This window comes from Talpa occidentalis, unplaced genomic scaffold, assembly GCF_014898055.3.
Source record: "Talpa occidentalis isolate TD23 unplaced genomic scaffold, MPIMG_talOcc4v2.1 talOcc4.7, whole genome shotgun sequence".
In the NCBI taxonomy this organism is placed as follows: Eukaryota; Metazoa; Chordata; class Mammalia; order Eulipotyphla; family Talpidae; genus Talpa; species Talpa occidentalis.
The window spans coordinates 89,065,613-89,084,164 of record NW_023605083.1 but is presented as its reverse complement, the minus strand read 5'-3'; positions in this window follow the sequence as shown (position 1 = coordinate 89,084,164).

Genomic DNA, 18,552 nt, shown 5'->3' with positions numbered 1-18,552 from the left:
ATTTTTTTTTATTTTATAATTGGCATTTCTTATATTTCTTTTCAAAGATAATAAGGGTAATTATGGAAATTTTGGAACTTTATTGCATTTATTTACACTTATTTTAAGGTTTGGTGTTGCTTTACAATAAACTTCATAAGAGAAGTTGTCATAGATTTGTCAGTGCTTTGATGCTCTAAAGAATTAAACCTGCCTCTGTCTCTCACCAACCACCCCAGCTCAGGGCTGCCAAGTCCAATGTGTAAGCTGAATTGTTCCAGTCCTCCCTGAATTCCCCTGCTACTGCTAAAGCCTGGACCTAGTGTCCCAGTTACTAGCTACAGCCTTATACCAAACCCAGTCCTCAACATGAGTATCAATTCTGGCAACAGGGTCCTCATTTCCCTTATATCCTGCCATCAGTGTCTGTCAGAGCCATGAATCATAATGCTCTGTCCAGTATACAGCAGGTGCTCAATACATGTTCAGCCAGCGCTCCTAGACACTTCTTTTAAAAACATATTTTGTAGGGTCTCCCTGGTGGCGCAACGGGTTAAGACACAATCTGTGAAGCTATCCGCAGCCACTGCAGCATGAGCTCTATCCCCGGCCTGGGAGCTACCGACATGGCTCAGCAGACCTCTCCTGACTCACCTGCTGCTTCCTTCAGCAATGTACTTCAGTCAGTCTTCCTGTTCTGTTCCCCACTCTGTCTCTGGTGAATCCTCTTATCCCCCACACCTCTGGCCTGTACCCCAGCTCTTGTATGCATAAATAAATAAAGCTTTAAAGAAAAGCTGAAAAAAACATTCTATAAGGGCCTCATATCAGTTAGTTATTGGTATATAATAAACAATGCCAACTCTTAGTGACTTAAATCACAACTATTAGTTGTCATGTTCTATAAGTTGCTGTAATACTTCTCTATTGGTCTTGTTCACGCACCTGCATAAGCTGGAAGTCACATGGGCTAGAAGATCCGCAATGGCTTTGCCCATGTGGCTGCCAGTCAGTCAGCATGTGAGCCCAGGACATCTCAGGTTACCTCCACCTGCTGTAGGCTACACCAACTTCCTGGCCCGTTGGCCTCAGGACAGACCTCAGGCTGCAAACAGGAGCTGCAAGACTTTTAAGATCTAAGCTTAAAAGTCATATACTATCTTTTCTGACATGACCTGCTGGTGAAAACAAGTCACAGGCTAGCCTAGATTTAAGAAGTTACAGAAACAGACTTCAGCTGTGAATGTGGAAATGGCAGAGTCACACTGCAAAGGGTGTGGTCCTCCTAGGATGCCAGTGGAATGTCCAAGGGACCAGCAAGCTCTTCTGACTTAGTGGGATTCAAAGTCCACATCTGTCTCTGCATACCTTGAAGGATTGTGCAGCCATCTACCATAGCACCCTTCATTATCCTTAAAGTGGAACCATAGAAAATAGAATCAACCTAAACTCATGTTCTTTAAAACTCAAAATAATGCACTAATCATAATAAAGGAGGTAGGAAAGGAAAATCACATAATTCAATTGTATATATAAAAACATATGTACCTATATATCAATATATAAATGCTTAGGCATAATTGCACTGGAAGACAATCAGTCTCATATTGATATGCAGAGTCACACAGGAGTGCTATATTGGTGACTCAGCTATTATGCACGTCATTACCATCAGTAATGATTTCCAAATGGTGAACAACTGTTGATAACATCCAGAACAAATCAAACGACAAATTCCCTTGATTTCCACCATGGTTGCATCCCTGGCCTATTTGGTGTAGATTCAAAACTGAGCCAGAATGTTCAGGGTCAATGTCCACATACATATGGTAAGTTTCATGCATACATTCATACAAGGACATGCTGGACATCTGAAGTCCAACAGTGCAGGGGAATGACTGACTGAGAATGTTGCTGGACGCTTCCTCTATCCTGGGTCCAAGCGAGACCACACTCTGGAGGCCGAAGTGCCCCCTATGGAGCACCACGGACAGTTGAACCAGTTCTAACCAGACTTGTTACAACCAGAATATACACCATAGAAAGGCCTCTGGTGCATTATCAGGGACAAAGCGCTAGTGAGGTTCTGGAGAGAAAAAGAAGAAAAAGAAAGAGGTCCCTGGGAGGGGGTGATAAAGGCAGCAGATGGGGCTGCCAGCAGAGACAGGAAGTGAGGGGCTCTGTGTCCCCCCCCCCCCCCGCGCCACATCAGTTCAGGAGCAAGCCAGTAAAGCAGCCACCACCAGGTCTATGGGCTCATAGACCCCATCCTGAGGGCACGAAGGAGGCAGGCTGGCCGCTAGCTGCCCGGCTCCAGCATCGGGAGCTGACCTAAGGCATCTACTTCTGTTGAACAGGAAAGAAGAACAAATTCAGTGCCTCTGGGGAGGGATTCTGGGGCAAGGACATACCTCAAGATTTAATTCAAAGGCTCTTAAAACTAACCTCCCCAAGTGTTACTTGAGGAATGAAGGAAGGTCACGGCATGACTTGATGGCTGTGAATGATGCGGCCGGGCCCCTGGAGGCAGAGGGAGCCCGCCCAGCGCCTGTCTGGGACTGCGTGTGGCGCACACACTTGCAGTGTGATCTATGGGTTATGGAGTCATTTCTGTTAATTAAACTCCTTAATATAATTTTGAGGTAAGAGTGCTTGGCCTGTATTGCAGACAGTCTCTGGAGGACCGGGAAAGTGGGAGAATATGCCATCTGGCAAAGCACCATGAAACTTAATCGCCTGGGGGAATTTGTAGAAAATTGCACATAGAAGATGCATAGATGGACACATACCGACACACAGAATCTCAACTCACTTTAGTAATGATCACACGTGAAAGTGGGTTTCTGATTCCCCTGCAATGGCCACCCAGACTCTGGCAGCATCTGACCACCCCCCAGGAGGCTGCAGTGCTCTCCAGCCACAAAGCCGAGGACAGTGCTCTCATCGCTGTGTCAGGACAAGCGACCCCTCCTCACCCATGAGCCAGTCCCCTCTGACTGCCCCTGCCCAAGACTGAACCCCCTCACTCCTCAGATCGTGTTTCTATGGGGCCACGGAAGTGCCATGTTAATTCAAGGCCATGCATCTTTGGAAGGAAATCAATACGTAATTATGTGTTCTGTCTGTGCAGAATGGCCCTGAGCCAGGCTGATTGGGAATTAGACAGAGTAGAAACGAAGTGGTCAAGGCTGGCCAACCAGACCCAGGGAACCACCCTGGAGGGTGGGAGAGCTGGGCCACCTAGCCATCAACCTTGAAGCAGTGTCCATCCTTTGAGTCTCAAAGTCCTTCCCACTTGAAGCTGCCATGGCCTAGGTCAAGTTCACTGGAGGTCTATGGAAGGCTGCACTTGCAGTGACCCCCTCACCCAGCACCCCTACGTTCTCTCCCTCTCAGATCTACCCCACAGAGGCACCAGCATGGCAAGTGATGTGCCTACGGTGCAAATATGAATGTGAACATGTCATTTCTCTGCTTAAAGTCACTCCTGGGAAGCAGCACAGGGGTTAAAAGTGCCCATGATGAAGTCAGAAAGGCCTAAGTTTTCATCTCTCCTGGGCCACCATAGGTCACTGAACCCCTCTGTGAAACAAACAAGAATTATACTGGCCTCGTGGGGGCAATTATGAGTTTCTATGAAATAGAAACAGGTAACACAAAGCCTGCTACATAGTGAACCCCAATAAGAATCATCATCATCATCTATCATCATCATCATTCTTAGGACTTCCTGGAGTTTGTACCTGATGCGCTAAGTCAAACAGAGAGCCTGCAGAACCAAGAAAGGATTGGAGCAGGAGGTCTTGGTCAGTTGTGCTGCTGTAGCAAAATACCACAGGGACTAAGTGGATTCAGTAACAAACATTGATTTCTCACTGTTCTGGAGGCTGGAAGTCTGAGACCAAGGTGCCAGCAGACTGGGTGTGTGATGAAAGCCCTCCTCCTGCTTTGCACAGAGCTGCCTTCTTGTGTGGAGACAGAGACCCAATATCTCTTCCTCTTTTTATTAGGGTATTAATCCCATTGTGGGGCTCCACTCTTGTGACCTCATCTAACTGAAATCGCCTCCCAAAGGCCCCACCTCCAAATATCATCATGTTGGGGACTGGAAGGGGACCCGACATATGGTGCACAGCAGGGGGTGATGCTGAGCAGGTGCCAGGTCCAGCTGGTGTTTGGGCAAACTGCGCACTTTTTCCATCCTCTTCAGGCCCCTCCCACACATTTGCAGCACCATGCTTACGATCCAGTGAGCAATGCCAGCTTACAGCTGCCACTGAAGCTCCGAGTGTCATGGGGCAGGGACCGGCCCTGCCCTCCAGTGGGAGGAAGCCTGAGCTCTTTGGGACATCCTGTGATGATGCATGTGCTGTGAGATGGAAGGGCCAGGCAGGGCTCCCTCCAATGTGCGAAGATCCAAGCCTGGAGCCAGTGTACTGACCTCCATCTTTGGTGAGGGCCAGAGCTCAGTCTGGAAATGGGGTAAGAATTCAGCCTGCACCTGGGATCAGTCTTCAGCCTGGAACCACGACCAAGGCTCACATTGGAGCCATAGTTGACGCTCCACCTGAGGACAAGGGACAGTATTTCTTGATGTGAAAATTAAAGATATTTGTAAACATAACTCAAGGCCAGAGCCTCTAACCACAGTGTGGATGTGCCACTGAGGCTGAAATGCATCATTTCCTTTCTTGGCTTTAATGCTCCTTCCAGACCATGTGCAACATTCATGCAGGTATTTTTTAACCAAGAGCACTGATGTTAGTGCTTTATTTTCTGCAGCCAGCACACCTGCCATAACCATTCTGCTACTTAATGCCAAAAATGACCCTCAACAGGCATACCCCATGACTCCAGACAGGCAGGGAAAAGCAAGAACAAACCTCCCTTGAACATTTCCAAAGGCCCAGGTGTTGGGTCCTTGGAGCCAATATCCCTGCCCTGGCAAGAAGGAACCCATCTGGGGCAGGAAGATGGAGTGGCTGGTTCTTGTGGCCATGACACATCCACCAGAAGAAGAGGGGATGTTGGATGTGCGTCGGAAAGCAGAGAAAAGGAGCCGAGAGCCCTGAGTCATAGTGGATCTCAGGAGGAGGTGAGCAGAAAGGGCCCGAGAGTGAGGCCAGTATCTGTGCCCTGGATTCCACCATATTCTACCAGTGACAGATGTTGAATGGACATAACCCTTCAAGGGATCCTGGCCCCGCTCCCTCAGGGTAAGGATTGCCTTGTGTGGCCCGGGGCCCTCTAGATGCCAGGTATCCCTCCAAGCCCCAAGTTCTTTTTCTGCGGGGAGGACAGATCTGCCCCTTCTCACTCTTCTCCATTTCTTTCCCAAGTACACCCCAGTACTCTGTTGACTCAGGTCTCTGTTTCATCCCTCAATTATTTTACTGAATTGATTCCAGAAGGCAAATTCTCCCGCAGCATTAAAAAATTATTTATAGAAATAATGTTCCTTTAATAAAAGTGACATCAAATGACACAATTTTTATAGCGCATGACAGAAGAAGAAAGGTCTACCCTCTTACAGAAAAACGAATCTCTCCCACTCCAGGATACTCTGAACAATACGACCTCCTCGGGCAAATATAATCCATTGACTTGGGAAGTTTGACTTGTAATGTAATTGGGCCAAGCCAGCCACTCATTCTGCTCCAAAGAGTTCCTCCCAAAACAGGCTCTTTCAGCCTGGCTCATAAATACAAGGACGGGAAGAACAAACTTGCTTCTTCTTCATCCTTTTTTGTATAATTAAATAGTTAGTGGCTAAATTGCATTGTAATTGATTGCAAAATTGCTTTTTTAATGAGATTTAGACACTAGGAAATAGCGTTTTTTTCTTCAATATGCCCAAATTGAACTTGGTCATTTTGACAACAAATTGTCTCCCTGGCCTTCTCCAAGGGGCATAGAGTTCTGAGTGTAGCAGAGAGGGGAGGAGTAGGCTTACTTGGCAGTGAGGCCAAAGCCAGCCAGTCATCTGCCCCAGCAGGTATGTCCCCTTTTTAACCCCTTCTCCCCAGAGCCTTCAGAGGACTGTCAGGCCCTTTGCTCCACCCAAGGTACTGGGTGGCATCATCAGATTACCCTATCTACACCCTATTTTCCAGTGCTCCAAGTGGAAGAAGCTGTGGGCATGGGGAGGTTGGGGAAATCCTGGCAATCACACAGAGCTGAAAACTCTCTAGAAAACAAACAGAGGGAGGCATGAGATCAGGTCAAAGAGGAAGGCAGGGGCTGGGGTCATGAAAAGAGCTTTGTCTCTATCTCAGAAGAGCTTTAAAGCTGCAGTGACATGAACAGGACATTACTCTGGTATTGGTGAAGAGGCTGTGGGATGTCTGAGAACTGTCAGGAGGATTGGCAGTGAGTCCAGACAAGAAGGGATGGCAGCTGGGGCTAGGTGGAGAAGGTGAAGGCAGAGAAAAATGGGCATATCTAAGAGACATTTACGAGGTAAGATTGACAGGACTCAATGTGATTGGACATGGCGGGCAAAGAAGAGGAAGGCCAAGTAGGGCCTTGGTCCTCTGCAGGAGCAGTGGCATCATTGGCTGAGGCAAAGCCAATAGTGCCTCCCTGAGCCTCCGTTTCCCCTTCTGTACACCGACGAGTTGGCACAACGCTCTCCAAGGGTCCCTGCTCTGGCATCCTAATGCACAATCACTGTGCCAAGTGCCTTAGCAGCAGAGGTCATTTAATCCACTAAACAGCCCTGAAGTTAATTTTGTTATTACTCCCACAATAGAGATAAGGGTACAAGCTCAGAGAAATGAAGAAACCTGTCCAAAGGTCACCCAGCTAGTAAGGGGCAGACTTGGAGCTCAAACCCAGGCCCTCTGGATCTGGGGTCTACACGCTCACACTCCTGGCCCCATTCCTGGGTTCAGGTCCAGGTCCCAGAAGTCCTCCCTCTCCCTCCTGTCCTGTCCCCAGAGTGCTGTGTGACCTCTCTTCTGCTTTTGGGTATCTTTTCAATGACACTCCCCATAACACTTGAGGCAAGTTGAGTTTGTCCCTGTCCCTTGCCTGATGCCGTTCTGTCAGCGCCCTAGGTAGCCAGATCTGCACGGAGTCAAATACAAACTCATCAATGAGTCTGGACGCCGTCCCTGACCCAACACCCAACAGCAGAGCCACCTGTTTCCCATTGGCACGTGGACCACTAGCTACAACTGGACAAGCACCCAAGACTAAGGTCTTAACATGGTGAAAGACCCCCACCTACGTGAGAGTGCAATATGAGTGGGGGCTCCTGGTTGGCAGAAAATTTCCAGAAAAGATGAGAGATCCTGGTTCCCTCCCTCTTGTGTCCCTACCATCATCTAGGACATTTTGGCGATCTTTCTCTGTACTAAACCAAGGTAATAAATGTTTTAGGATTTAGGAACCAGACTGCATTCACACAATGCACACATTCACACACAGGGCCCCTCACAACTATTCAACTCTACCTGCGCAGGGAAGTCAGGCACACACTAGACATTAAACAAATGGGTGTAGCCCTGTTCCCATAAAACTCTGTTTACAAAAACAAGCAGCACATCAGATTTGGCCCATCAGTTTTAGTTTGTCTCCTGCTTCCAAATGCAAGAGGGTAAAGAGAGGGCAAAGTCCCTCCAGCCAGACGTCATGGCCGTGTGCGTCCACATGTCCCTACCTGCACAGGAAATACAGTCCCTGCCTGGTAGCAACTTCCAGCAACTTTCAGCCACCTCTGGGATTAGTTACATTCAGGTAACAGTGAGCATTGACTGTGTGATACACGCTGTACTCCACCTTGGAACACGAGGTATAGACGCTGTACAAGCCAGAGAAGAAGCTGAGTCTTGCTTATTCTGAAAATTCAGCTGCTTTCAAGATAAGACACCAGCTCCTTTTCTGAGGTTCTTGGTTTCCAAACAGGTACCTGAAATCTCAGGCTCAACACTTACCTGGGAGGACCATGTGGAGCTGATGCCAAAGAACTGGTGGAGGCTTCACAAGGTGGGGACCATTCACTCTGTTTACCATTGGGCCCCAGAGCTCGCACAGGTCCTAGGATCCAGTATTTGCTGAATGAGTGAATGAACCCCTGATCTATCTGCAGAGCAGGAGTTTAGGGTGGGTACTCCTCACACTTGATTGGTTTATAGACCAATTTAAAGCAGAGGACCTTAGATTAGTGTTAGATTAGTGCAATGTCAAAATATCCAAGGAGAATCATTTTCATCTAAATAAAAAGTGTATAAACTCAGGTCTATCTTGCAGATTTTTGACCTAGAAGAGGAATTCAAGTCCTGCCTGGAGCCAGAAGGCCTAATTCTAAGAATCTGTAACAATAACAGCACAATTTGTATTATGCAATTTTTCACAGCTTATAAAGTGCATCCATCCCCGTGAGCTCATGGGGAAACTCAGCATTGACATGAGAGAGACAAGGCACGGTGCATTCTCTCCATTTTGCAGAGATGGATTCCTCCAAGCTCACACAGCTACATGACCCCTGGAACCAGACCTGGAGGCCAAGACTGGTTTTGAAATCAATAAGGGCCTATCCTTTCTCCAGGCTCATGACTCTGTCTTGAGAACAGAGTAGCAGCTAAGGGCAGATTCGAGAATCAAACTCAATTTTTAAATTTTTATACCCCTTTGCATCTTATCCAAAGAAAACTAATCTAAGTCATGTATGTATTTCAATATAAAGTAGTTCCAGTTTTATGAAATTAAGTGGCCTGGGGTGTGTTTCACACCGGAGATTGGATTTATAAAAACCCAGAGACAGCTGGAAGACACTCTCATTACATGACCTCTGGCAAGTCACTTCCTCCCTCTCTCAGCTGTTGCACCCAAGGGGTGGATAGGATGCTCTCTGGAGAGTCTTCCCACTCAGAGAAAAATGCTACAATCAATTATCTCCAGGCATTAAGCCAACATTTTCACATTCTCTGGAAAACCCATCGTGTAAGCATCAGGGGGAAAGCAAAGGCATTTGAGGTTCACCTGAAGGAGGCTGGAGTGATGCACCTGTAGACAGTCTCTAGACTTGAGCATCTAACCAGCGAGAACTGGGGGTGGGGGTGTGGGCTGGTGTTGCAGGTCCCCAAAGGCACCTACCTATGAGCTGGGACACTTCATATTGGGAACTCCTCGGCTGCAGGACACCGGAGCTGCCCCCCACCAGAGTGCAGGCACTCTGACCCTGGAGGGCATCTCTCTCTCTTCATCTTCAGAAAGCGATAATTATTGTGATTACGAGCCATTAACAAAGTAATAACTAGCTGGGAATGGAGTGCCCGCAGCAGCCATGAGGGGTCCGTGGCCAGCTCCTCGGCCAAGACCCACCCACAGCAGCAGCCGGTGCGCCCAGGGCATCCTGGCTGAGCCACCTGGCTGAGGGGACAGAGAGGAAGCAGGGGGAACGGTGGGAATTTCCAAGCCAGAGCCAGTGTGCTGGGAAGGAAGCCTTTGACAGAACTTCTCAGGGGCTTGTTCTGAATAGTAATGAGTGGCATGCTGGAGTCAAGATTTGTATTTCTTATTTTTCAAAAGCCGCATTGAGGGGAGCAAGCTCACAATACAAACAGTGGTGATTGCAATCACTTGCCGTTCCCATGGCAACAGACAAGATTAAAAGGGCAAACAACAGAGCTGGAACTCTCTTCAGATTAAACTCTCCCGATTTTAATTGCCAGGCAGTCCGCTAACACATGGAGTCCCCCGCTCACTGTTTAACAGACTGCAAACCGCCCCTCGCTACCTGACAGGGGCCATCCAGGCTGAGCACCTGGCCTTGCTCTCCCAGCCAGGGCCTGCACCCCACAGAAGTCAGCCTGCAGCTTCCTGAACACTTTCAGCCTTGGGGAGTCTTTCCACCCCTGGCTGGATACGAAGGTTCCATAAAGGGGCCATTCGCCATCAGGAAGTCGGCTCAGGCTGCTAAGAGAAGAACACAAAGCGAGCAGTTGATAACAGCATTCGTTTTCATCAAAGCTAACAATCAAGGGGCCTTGGTTCTCGGTGCTCTATCCGCCGCGGCAGGGGACACACACCGACGACGAGTGAATCGGACAATCAGCAGCCCCATGCCTGCTGATGGCTCCTTCTGCACGCGCCTTCTGCACGACCTCACGTAGTCCTCACACGTCTGCAGCAAGCCTCATTATCTTCCCTACTTTGCTGATGAGGAGACTGAGCTGGGGAGAGGAAGACCAAGGTCACGCAACTAGAAGTAGCAGAAACTCAGACCCATCGGAGCCCAAAGCGCACCTTTGCCACCACTTTGCCCCTGGAGGAAGGAATCAGCTGGCTTTGGAGGCAGGTGCCTGGCAGGCTGGGGAGGTGGTGAGGACCCAGGACAGCCGGCCCGAAGATGCGTCCTGGCGGCTGCTCCCTGCTCCTCCCTAGAGGAGGCCAGCCAGCCAGCCGGGACCGGCTGCGCTCAGCTGGTGTCTCTGGCGGCGGCGGCATCATCTGCAGGGTGGCACGGCTACTGTTGCATTCTTTGGGATTTTGTGTTTCCAGGACTCAGCTCCTGCTCTGCCTGCTTCCAGCTTCCTTCTCCTGGGAGCCCTGAGTTCTCTCCTCTCACAGCTGCCCGGCATTTGATCAGCCTGGTTCAAAGCAATCTCCGCAGGCCCAGGGAGAAACCGATCTTTGGGAAAAACCAACACTGAAATAAAACAATAATGAATTCACAAAGAAAATGACAATTAAATAAGCCACCCCAGGGCATCTGGTGTTAAGTCACAAATAAACATGGTCTGTTCCCAACCTCTGTAATTCAGTCACTGAGTTACCTCTCAGCTATCTGTTGTGTACCTACTATGTGCCTGCACAGCAGGAGGGACTGAAGATTCAAAATGAATGAGACCCCAACCACCCCCCAAGACAGTGTGGAGAGAGCCTGCAGGCCCAGGCACAAACCACCATAGAACAAGGTAAAAAGCAGCATGAGAGAGGGGGACATGGCAGCAGCTGCTGAGACAAGCAGGGAGGCTGCTCTCCCTTTGGGGAGCCTGGAAGGCTTCCTGGAGGAGAGGGACTTTGCAATCATGCTTTTGCCCACTCACTAAAGCAACATTCTCAGGTGCCTAGAGATGTGCTGCTAGGGTTGGGTGAACATGAGCTCCACTTCTGAGTGCAGGTCTCTAGTCTTCTAATGGAAAAGAAGACAGCCAACAATTCAACTCACTGGAAAATACCAGGAAAGACAGAAAGAGGGCCCAGGAACAAGTGAAATGATAGCCAATCTTGTCTTGGGTGTTAAGGTGAAGTGTCCTGAAGGGAGCGACACTTGAGCCACATCAGGATGGTGAGGAGCCACTAGAGAATGGGATGGGGGCAGCCAATCACTGGGGTCTCGCTTGGGAACACTTGGTCCACTCACTGGGACGGTGGAGGAGCCTTTGATGGCAACATCAGGCACGAGAGTGTGGGCAGGCTCCCAGGGCTGGCAACCACCAGGGCTCTGCTGCCTCCGGCCCTGCAGGGAGGGTGCAGGCACCAGCATCTGGACAGGGAAACTATAGGAAGGACCTCCTGCAGGAGCTGTGACCTTCGGTCAGGACATGCCAACTCCAGGTGACCCCTCAGGGGGACCAGAACACAAAACCCTGACTTCATTCTTTTTTCTTTTAATAGATATTTTTACATCATTCTTTTCCCACCACGTCTTCTGCCAAGGCCTCCTTGCAGCCAAACCCAACCTGAAGCCGGAAAGCCAGGGTCCTCTGGATTTAGCCCAGACAGTCGACCTCTCAGGGCATGGAGAGAAGTAGACAAGAGGGGAGGGTGGATCTGAGAGGGGGGTGGCGAACGGATGCATCCATCTGGAAGGGAGGGGTGTGGCCCAGGGCATGTTGATCAGATCAACATCTCTGCTGCTTCCCGGAGCCCCACTGAAATAACCAGACAGAGAATGCAGAAGGAGAAAGAAGCAGCTGAGAGAGGAAACATGTTTTTAACAGGTGGAGCAGTTATAACTGACTCAGGAAATGAGTGAGCTGAAGCCTCAGTAGCTCAGAGAATACCAATGACAGGCAAGTGAGTCCGTCCCACCGGAATGCCAGAATGTCTCAGGAATTCAGAATGCTAGGTGACTTTGACAGCAGTTGTTCAAACCCAGGCTGAAAAAAGACATTGGCTGCCTGCTTGTGTAAGCATGGTTAGCCTTCTCAAGTCCCCCCTTCTTCCCCAGCAGCCAGGAGCCCCGTTTTTCCACCCTGCAGGGTAGTGGCACTTTATTGGGGAAATAGAACAGGACAGCCTCCTGACACAGGGATACCCAGCAGAGCAGAGGGTCATGTCCTAGATGCCTACGTCCTAGACGCACACACCTCCAGGACAGATCTGCAAACAAGACTCTGCATTGTTCTTCTCTGGAACAACAGAAAGCACCCAGAGAAAAGCCCTAAACAATACAGACATTCCAATCCACCTTTGAGTGATTCACTCTCACCTAGGCAAGCAAGAATCTCTAGAACATTGGCGGGAAATTCCCAATAAAAGAAAGACCAAAACAGACATAGATTAAAAAAAAGGAACTCGGGGGCCTCCCTGGTGGTGCAAGGGCTTAAGTACCGCACTATGAAGCAATCCGCAGCCTCTGCAGCACAAGTTCGATCCCCAGCCAGGGAGCTGACCCACATGGCACAGCAGACCTCTCCTGACTCACCTGCTGCTCCCCTCAGCAGTGTATTTCAGGCAGTCTGCCTGTTCTGTTCCCCACTCTGTCTCTGGTGAATACTCTCAACCCCCACATCTCTGGCCTGTACCCCAGCTCTTGTGTGCATAAATAAATAAATCTTTAAAAAAAGGAACTCAGATGAAATTGAGCTAATTTAGAGAGCAAAAGGCAAACTTCAAAAACTTGTAATTAATATCCTCAGGGAGATAAAGCAAGATATTGATCCCATGAAGAAAGAACAGGACTCCATAAAACTGGAAATGATCCTAAAAATGAAAAAGCTCTCAGAAGACAAAAATAGGATAGCAGTAATACAAAATTCAGTGGAAAAATGTGAAAGTAAAGCTAAATAAATATCTTCCAGAATGAGATAATAATAAAAGAGATGGTCAGAAATGATGTGAAATTTAAAATATCGACCCATGAGGTATAATATTCAACAGATAGAAATCTAGATATATCAGGAAAAATGGGGAAAATGGTAAAATAAATAATAGGAAAAACTTTATCTTAACCAAATGATAACTGTTTCCAAATTGAATGGCTTACTGAGGGCCCATAACAATGAAACTAAAAGACCCACCAAGCATATTGCATGAACTCTTGGAATGTCAGGCATAAGAAGAAAGTCCTAGAAGTTTCTGAGAGAGGGAAATAACAGTTACATACAAAGGATCAAGAGTAAAAACTACTTCTCTGTATGTTAATGGTTGAATTGTGGAAACCACTCCCTAAAATACGTTGAAGTCCCAGTCCTCAGTAACTCAGAATGTGACCTTGTTTGGAAATGGGACTATTACAGATGGAATTGCTTAAGAATTAATTAGGAATTAAGAATAGAATTAGGAATTGGGCCCCTAATCCAGTATGTCTGTGTCCTTATAAAAGTGAAAATGTAGATACAGACACACACAGGGAGAATACCATGTGAACAAGAAGGCAGAGACTGAAGTGATGAAGCCTAAGCCAGGGAATGCTAAAGATAACCGAGAACCACCTGGAAGTAGGAGAGAGGCATGGAACAAATTTCTCCCTCACAGCCCTCAAAAGGAATCAACCATGCTGATATCTTGATCTCAAAACTCCAGCCTCCAGAACTGGAAGACAATAAATTGTTGTACTTTGAGTAACTGAGTTTGTAGCATTTTGTAATGGCAGCCTTGGGAAGATAATGGAAGCTACAAGAGAAAATGACTTTAAAATTCTAACAGTGACTTCTAACATAGAGTTGAAATGTGATATGGAGCAAAGGAAACTTGGACATCAGGGTTAACAAGAAGCAGGTTTAATGGAACAGGTGCTGATTCAGCAGATTTACATCCAAAAGCTGAACCCTGTTTGCAGGAAGTCAGGGGCTTATTAGAAAATTTTAGTTTCTCTAAGGTTCTGGGTGGCTTTGCATTGACAGCTGTACATAGTCAGGTATGACATGGCTACATACCAAGAGCTGAGTTGTATGGTTGCCTACCAAGTAGTACAGAGTCAGTAGTCATGGGACTCCCCAGGTCCATTCTGCCTCATGGTTAGCATCTGACAAGATTCTTACCAGGAACTAAGTTGCACCAGGAATTGAGAAAAAGATCATTACTAAGGCCCCCAGGCTGCTTATCCTAGGTCACCGTGCTTCACTATAACCAGTCAATTATCAGTGAAGTATAATAGTAAAAAAAAAAAAACATTTTTAGTCATGTATAATTAAAACAATTATCACCCATGCACCTTTTCTCAGAAAGCTATTGGAAGGTGTGCTACAGCATAACAAAAAAGTAAATCAAGAAAGAGGAAGACATAGGCTCCAGGAGACAAGGAAGACAACACGGAGGAGGCAAAGGGATGCCCCAGAATGACATCTTTGCAGGGTTGCTGGGGAGCCACTCGTTGATACTGAAACAGTGGGATGTAGAAAGAAAATGTGAAAAATGGATAAATTACCTAATTATTGACCATGGAGGAAATAATATTGGATGGGGCTTTACAGTACTGAAGGAACAAATGGCAAGAGTTACTAGTAGATGTGCAGAAAGCTGAGCAAATCCCTTCTTTCATGTTTATTTATGGAGAAATTTTTATGGGCCAGGCACCATCGCAAGCACAGGGAAAAGAGAAGGGAATAAAGCAGGTAAAAATCCCTGCCTTTCTCTAAATACCAATAGAATAGAAACAATGCAACAATTCAGAAAATTTACAAATCAAACACACTGAGTTAGAAGATAAAACCAATATAAAAGCTTTTCATGAGGAAATTTAAGAAATTCCCATTGAACAAAACTTTGGTCAAAGAGTAAATCAAAACCTCATTACTGAAAGCACAAAATAAGCTGAGAGAGAAGGGTGTGTGGATGGGCAGCGGGAAGGAAAGAACAGTGAAGCAGTGTTCATCTAACTGCAGCGCACAATGCCGCCCACGCTCCAACTGAGACCAGCAGGCTTAAAGGTACCTTTCTGTCTCCCGGCACGCCATTCACTTTAAACAAAAGAGAAATGTTCCCTGGCACATTTATAAGCTTCTAGAAAAATCAATTCACTGCAGCTAACACATATATAGTGAGGAGCTAATCTAATAACTTTGGATAACAGTATGTTGACTGGATAGTGAAAACTAAAGGGAACTCTACACAGAGACTGAACTCTACCAGGTGAGTCTGTTTCTCACAAGGGTATGATTCTGTGGGTCTGTAGCAATGTTGTGACTACTTTGGAAATGTTCCACCGCTAGAATCCAACAAAAAAGTAACTATATTTTGTGTGATGTTGCACCTAAAACTAATGCAATGCAATATATCGATTATATCTCAATTTAAAAAAATGCAGGTGGGTGTGAGGGGTTAAGGGAGATAAGAAGTTGAGTTTTAGACATATTAAGGTTGAGAGCGCGTTGAGCATCCCAGTGGGGATGTAGGAACACAGTCATCCATCAATACATTCCTGATGGATGGAACCTAGATGAGACTGAATGAAATTCCATGAAAGCAAAAACCCAAACTAGGACCTGAAAGGAAGCACCATCAGATCATACCCTGGCGTAACAGTGAACAGCTTTCATGAAGTCCTGTTAATACAAACACAAACTATTGATGTAGCCAAAATTGTGATTTAAGTTCATTGGGAAGATTGAAGAAAAAAAAGTGAAGAGCTAGGAGATGGGATTTAAAGGTGCTAAAGCCTAGGATCCATAAAAGGACCTAGATAACATTTGAAGGGTGTAAATTCGGACTTAGCCTTGAAAGAGACTCCTGGTTTGAAGCAGGCTGGAAACTCACCTAAAAGAAAGCAGTTCCGGGCCTCCCTGGTGGCACAGTGGTTAAGCGCTGGGTTGCGAAGCTGCGGTTCGATCCTCTGCAGCGCCGGTTCGATCCCCGGCTGCTCCCCAGCCATGGGAGGAGGGTCCCACATGGCGCGCAGACCTCTCCTGCTGCCTACTGCTCCCCTCAGCAGTGTGCTTCGGTCCTTCTGCCTGCTCTGCTCCCCGCTCTGGCTCTGGTGAATTCTCTCACCCTCCCGTGCTTCTGACTGTACCCAGTGCTTGTATAAATAAATAAAAATAAATCTTTAAATTAAAAAAAAAAAATCAAGCAGTTCCCTTCCCTTCCCCAGGGCAGCCCCACCCAGACCCTTGCTTTGCCAGAACCCTAGGAGGGAGGGCCGGAGAGCTCTAACTTGGTGAATGGCACATTTCTGGAAATGTAACTGTGCGTACACAGTAATCACACAACAAATGGAGCTTTCAGCATTATTATTCACATAAATCCATGTTGAGATGCTCTATTTGTTTGTAGCTTCCTATCACTGTTGGGCACATTGTTTAAATTATCAAATTGGAATTAATGTTTGAAGATGTGTTTAAAGGGGTGATTTTCTTAAACACGCTCTTTCTCCCATTGCATAATGATTTCCAGGAAGTTCGTTCCTGAAAGAAGTAATTTTTCCCTGTAATTTGGTGCTTTTTCAAGGCTATATCGTTTCAACTAACAAACAGTTTTACAGAAGAAAAAAAAAACATTTGGAACTGTCTGATACACAGTGCAATTATGAATTGGACCCTTATTAATTATGAAAGGATGATAGTGCAGTTTCAGGCTTAATTATTTTAAACCATTTGTTGGATGGGGTTTTTTCCTCAGAAGACCCAGGTCTCTGAGCCCAGGGGAATAGAGAACAGGTGAAACTCCATTCCCGAGCCCCATTTTTCAAGTTTAAATAGCTTGTGTTTCATTTTGTAATTTCACTTAATCTCTACTCTAAATCAGGATGGGTGTTTCTCACCCAAGTAGATTTTATCATAGCTGCTGAAGGTTGCAAGGAAAAAAACCCACTGCTCCATTAAAGTCCAGATTGAAAGCAAAATTGAAAATTGATAATTAATCTTTGTGTACCTTTTGAATGTATATATTTTTATTTTTTTAAGATTTATTTATTTATGCATACAAGAACTGGGGTATAAGGCAGAGGTGCAGGGGTTGAGAGGATTCACCAGAGATAATGGGGAGCAGAACAGGCAGACTAACTGAAATACACTGCTGAGGGGAGCAGCGGGTGAGACAGGAAAGTTCTGCTGTGCCATGTGGGTTGCTCCCTGGCTGGCCAGGGATCAAACTTGCGCTACAATGGCTGGTGATAACTTGATAGCACTGTCTTTAACCCCTGTACCACCAGCTGAATCCCATCTACCTATGCCCACACCCTACTCCAGGTGCCCGCCATCAGGCATGCATTCAGGACAAGGATCCATCATCTATCCTGATGGCGGGAGGGCAGAAAAGCCTGACATTTTCTTTACCCTCCAGTGGCACACCCCAGAGAGCCTCACCCCTAAGCCCCCCATCACCCGCACTCACTTTCCACAGCCTTCCTGGGAAGCTGGCGTCTTCCCATGGCCAGAAACCAGTTCCCATTGAGGACAGCTGTTCTTCAATTCACCAAAACAAGGCCTAGAGAGGAAGGGGCATTCGGGGTAACAGCTGATGGCTTCATTGAATCAGAGGAAGTCTCTCTGCTACCACTCCCCGGCAGCCAAGCCACCCCTCCTGGTGGGCTGAGAAAAGCCTTTCATGTCCCTTCCTCCTGTCTGATGAACTCGCTGCCAGCCCCAGGAACTGACAGGGCAGCCCTGAGGGGCCAGTCAGAGAAGCAAAGTCCCGGGAAAAGAAAAGGCACTTCTGAAAGACAAATGCAAAGTTGTCAGCAGGATGAATACAAAGTTTTGAGATCGGTGTCACTTTTCTTGCTTAGAATTCCCCGATGGGGTCCTGAAAAGTTGCTTTGAAAGAACTGAACTCTCAGTGTTGGCCATTTGCAATATTTATTACAAAAAAGGGACATCCGTGAAAGGTCGAACCGTTCACATTGGCGCAAAATAGGCAGCGGCTCCCCGAGGCTACGAATCCCTCACTCCCACACTGGCGGCAGCTGCCAGGGCTACAAGGAGGCTGTGAAAATTCACTCTCACCTAGAGCCGGAGAATGGGGGTTCTGCCAGAATGCAGAGGGCACTGAACACGGGGCTTCCAGAAGGCAAACATAAGGCTGGAATTGGGGTACAGCCAAGGCATGCGTGGCGGTGACCCTGGGGTGACAGCATGTGTCGTGATCATCATAATAACGCAGCCAGGGCGCAGTGAGCACTCCTTGCCATGGTCAGCCTGTCTGAATACTTTCTGCGGCTAAGTTAACCCTCCCGACCCAGTGAGGCAGCAACAATCATCAACTCCTTTGTATAAAAGGGCAAACTATAGCTCAGAGAGGTTAAGTAACTTGCACAACGTCACACAGCTGGCCAGTGGTCATACTGGGTTGGGAATCCAAGCCTATCGGACTCCAGAGCACTCGCTCTTCCCCTTCATTCTAGGCTGACTGCTGATGTGACCCTGCAGAGAGCAGGATAGGTGGCACTGAGATAATCCCCGG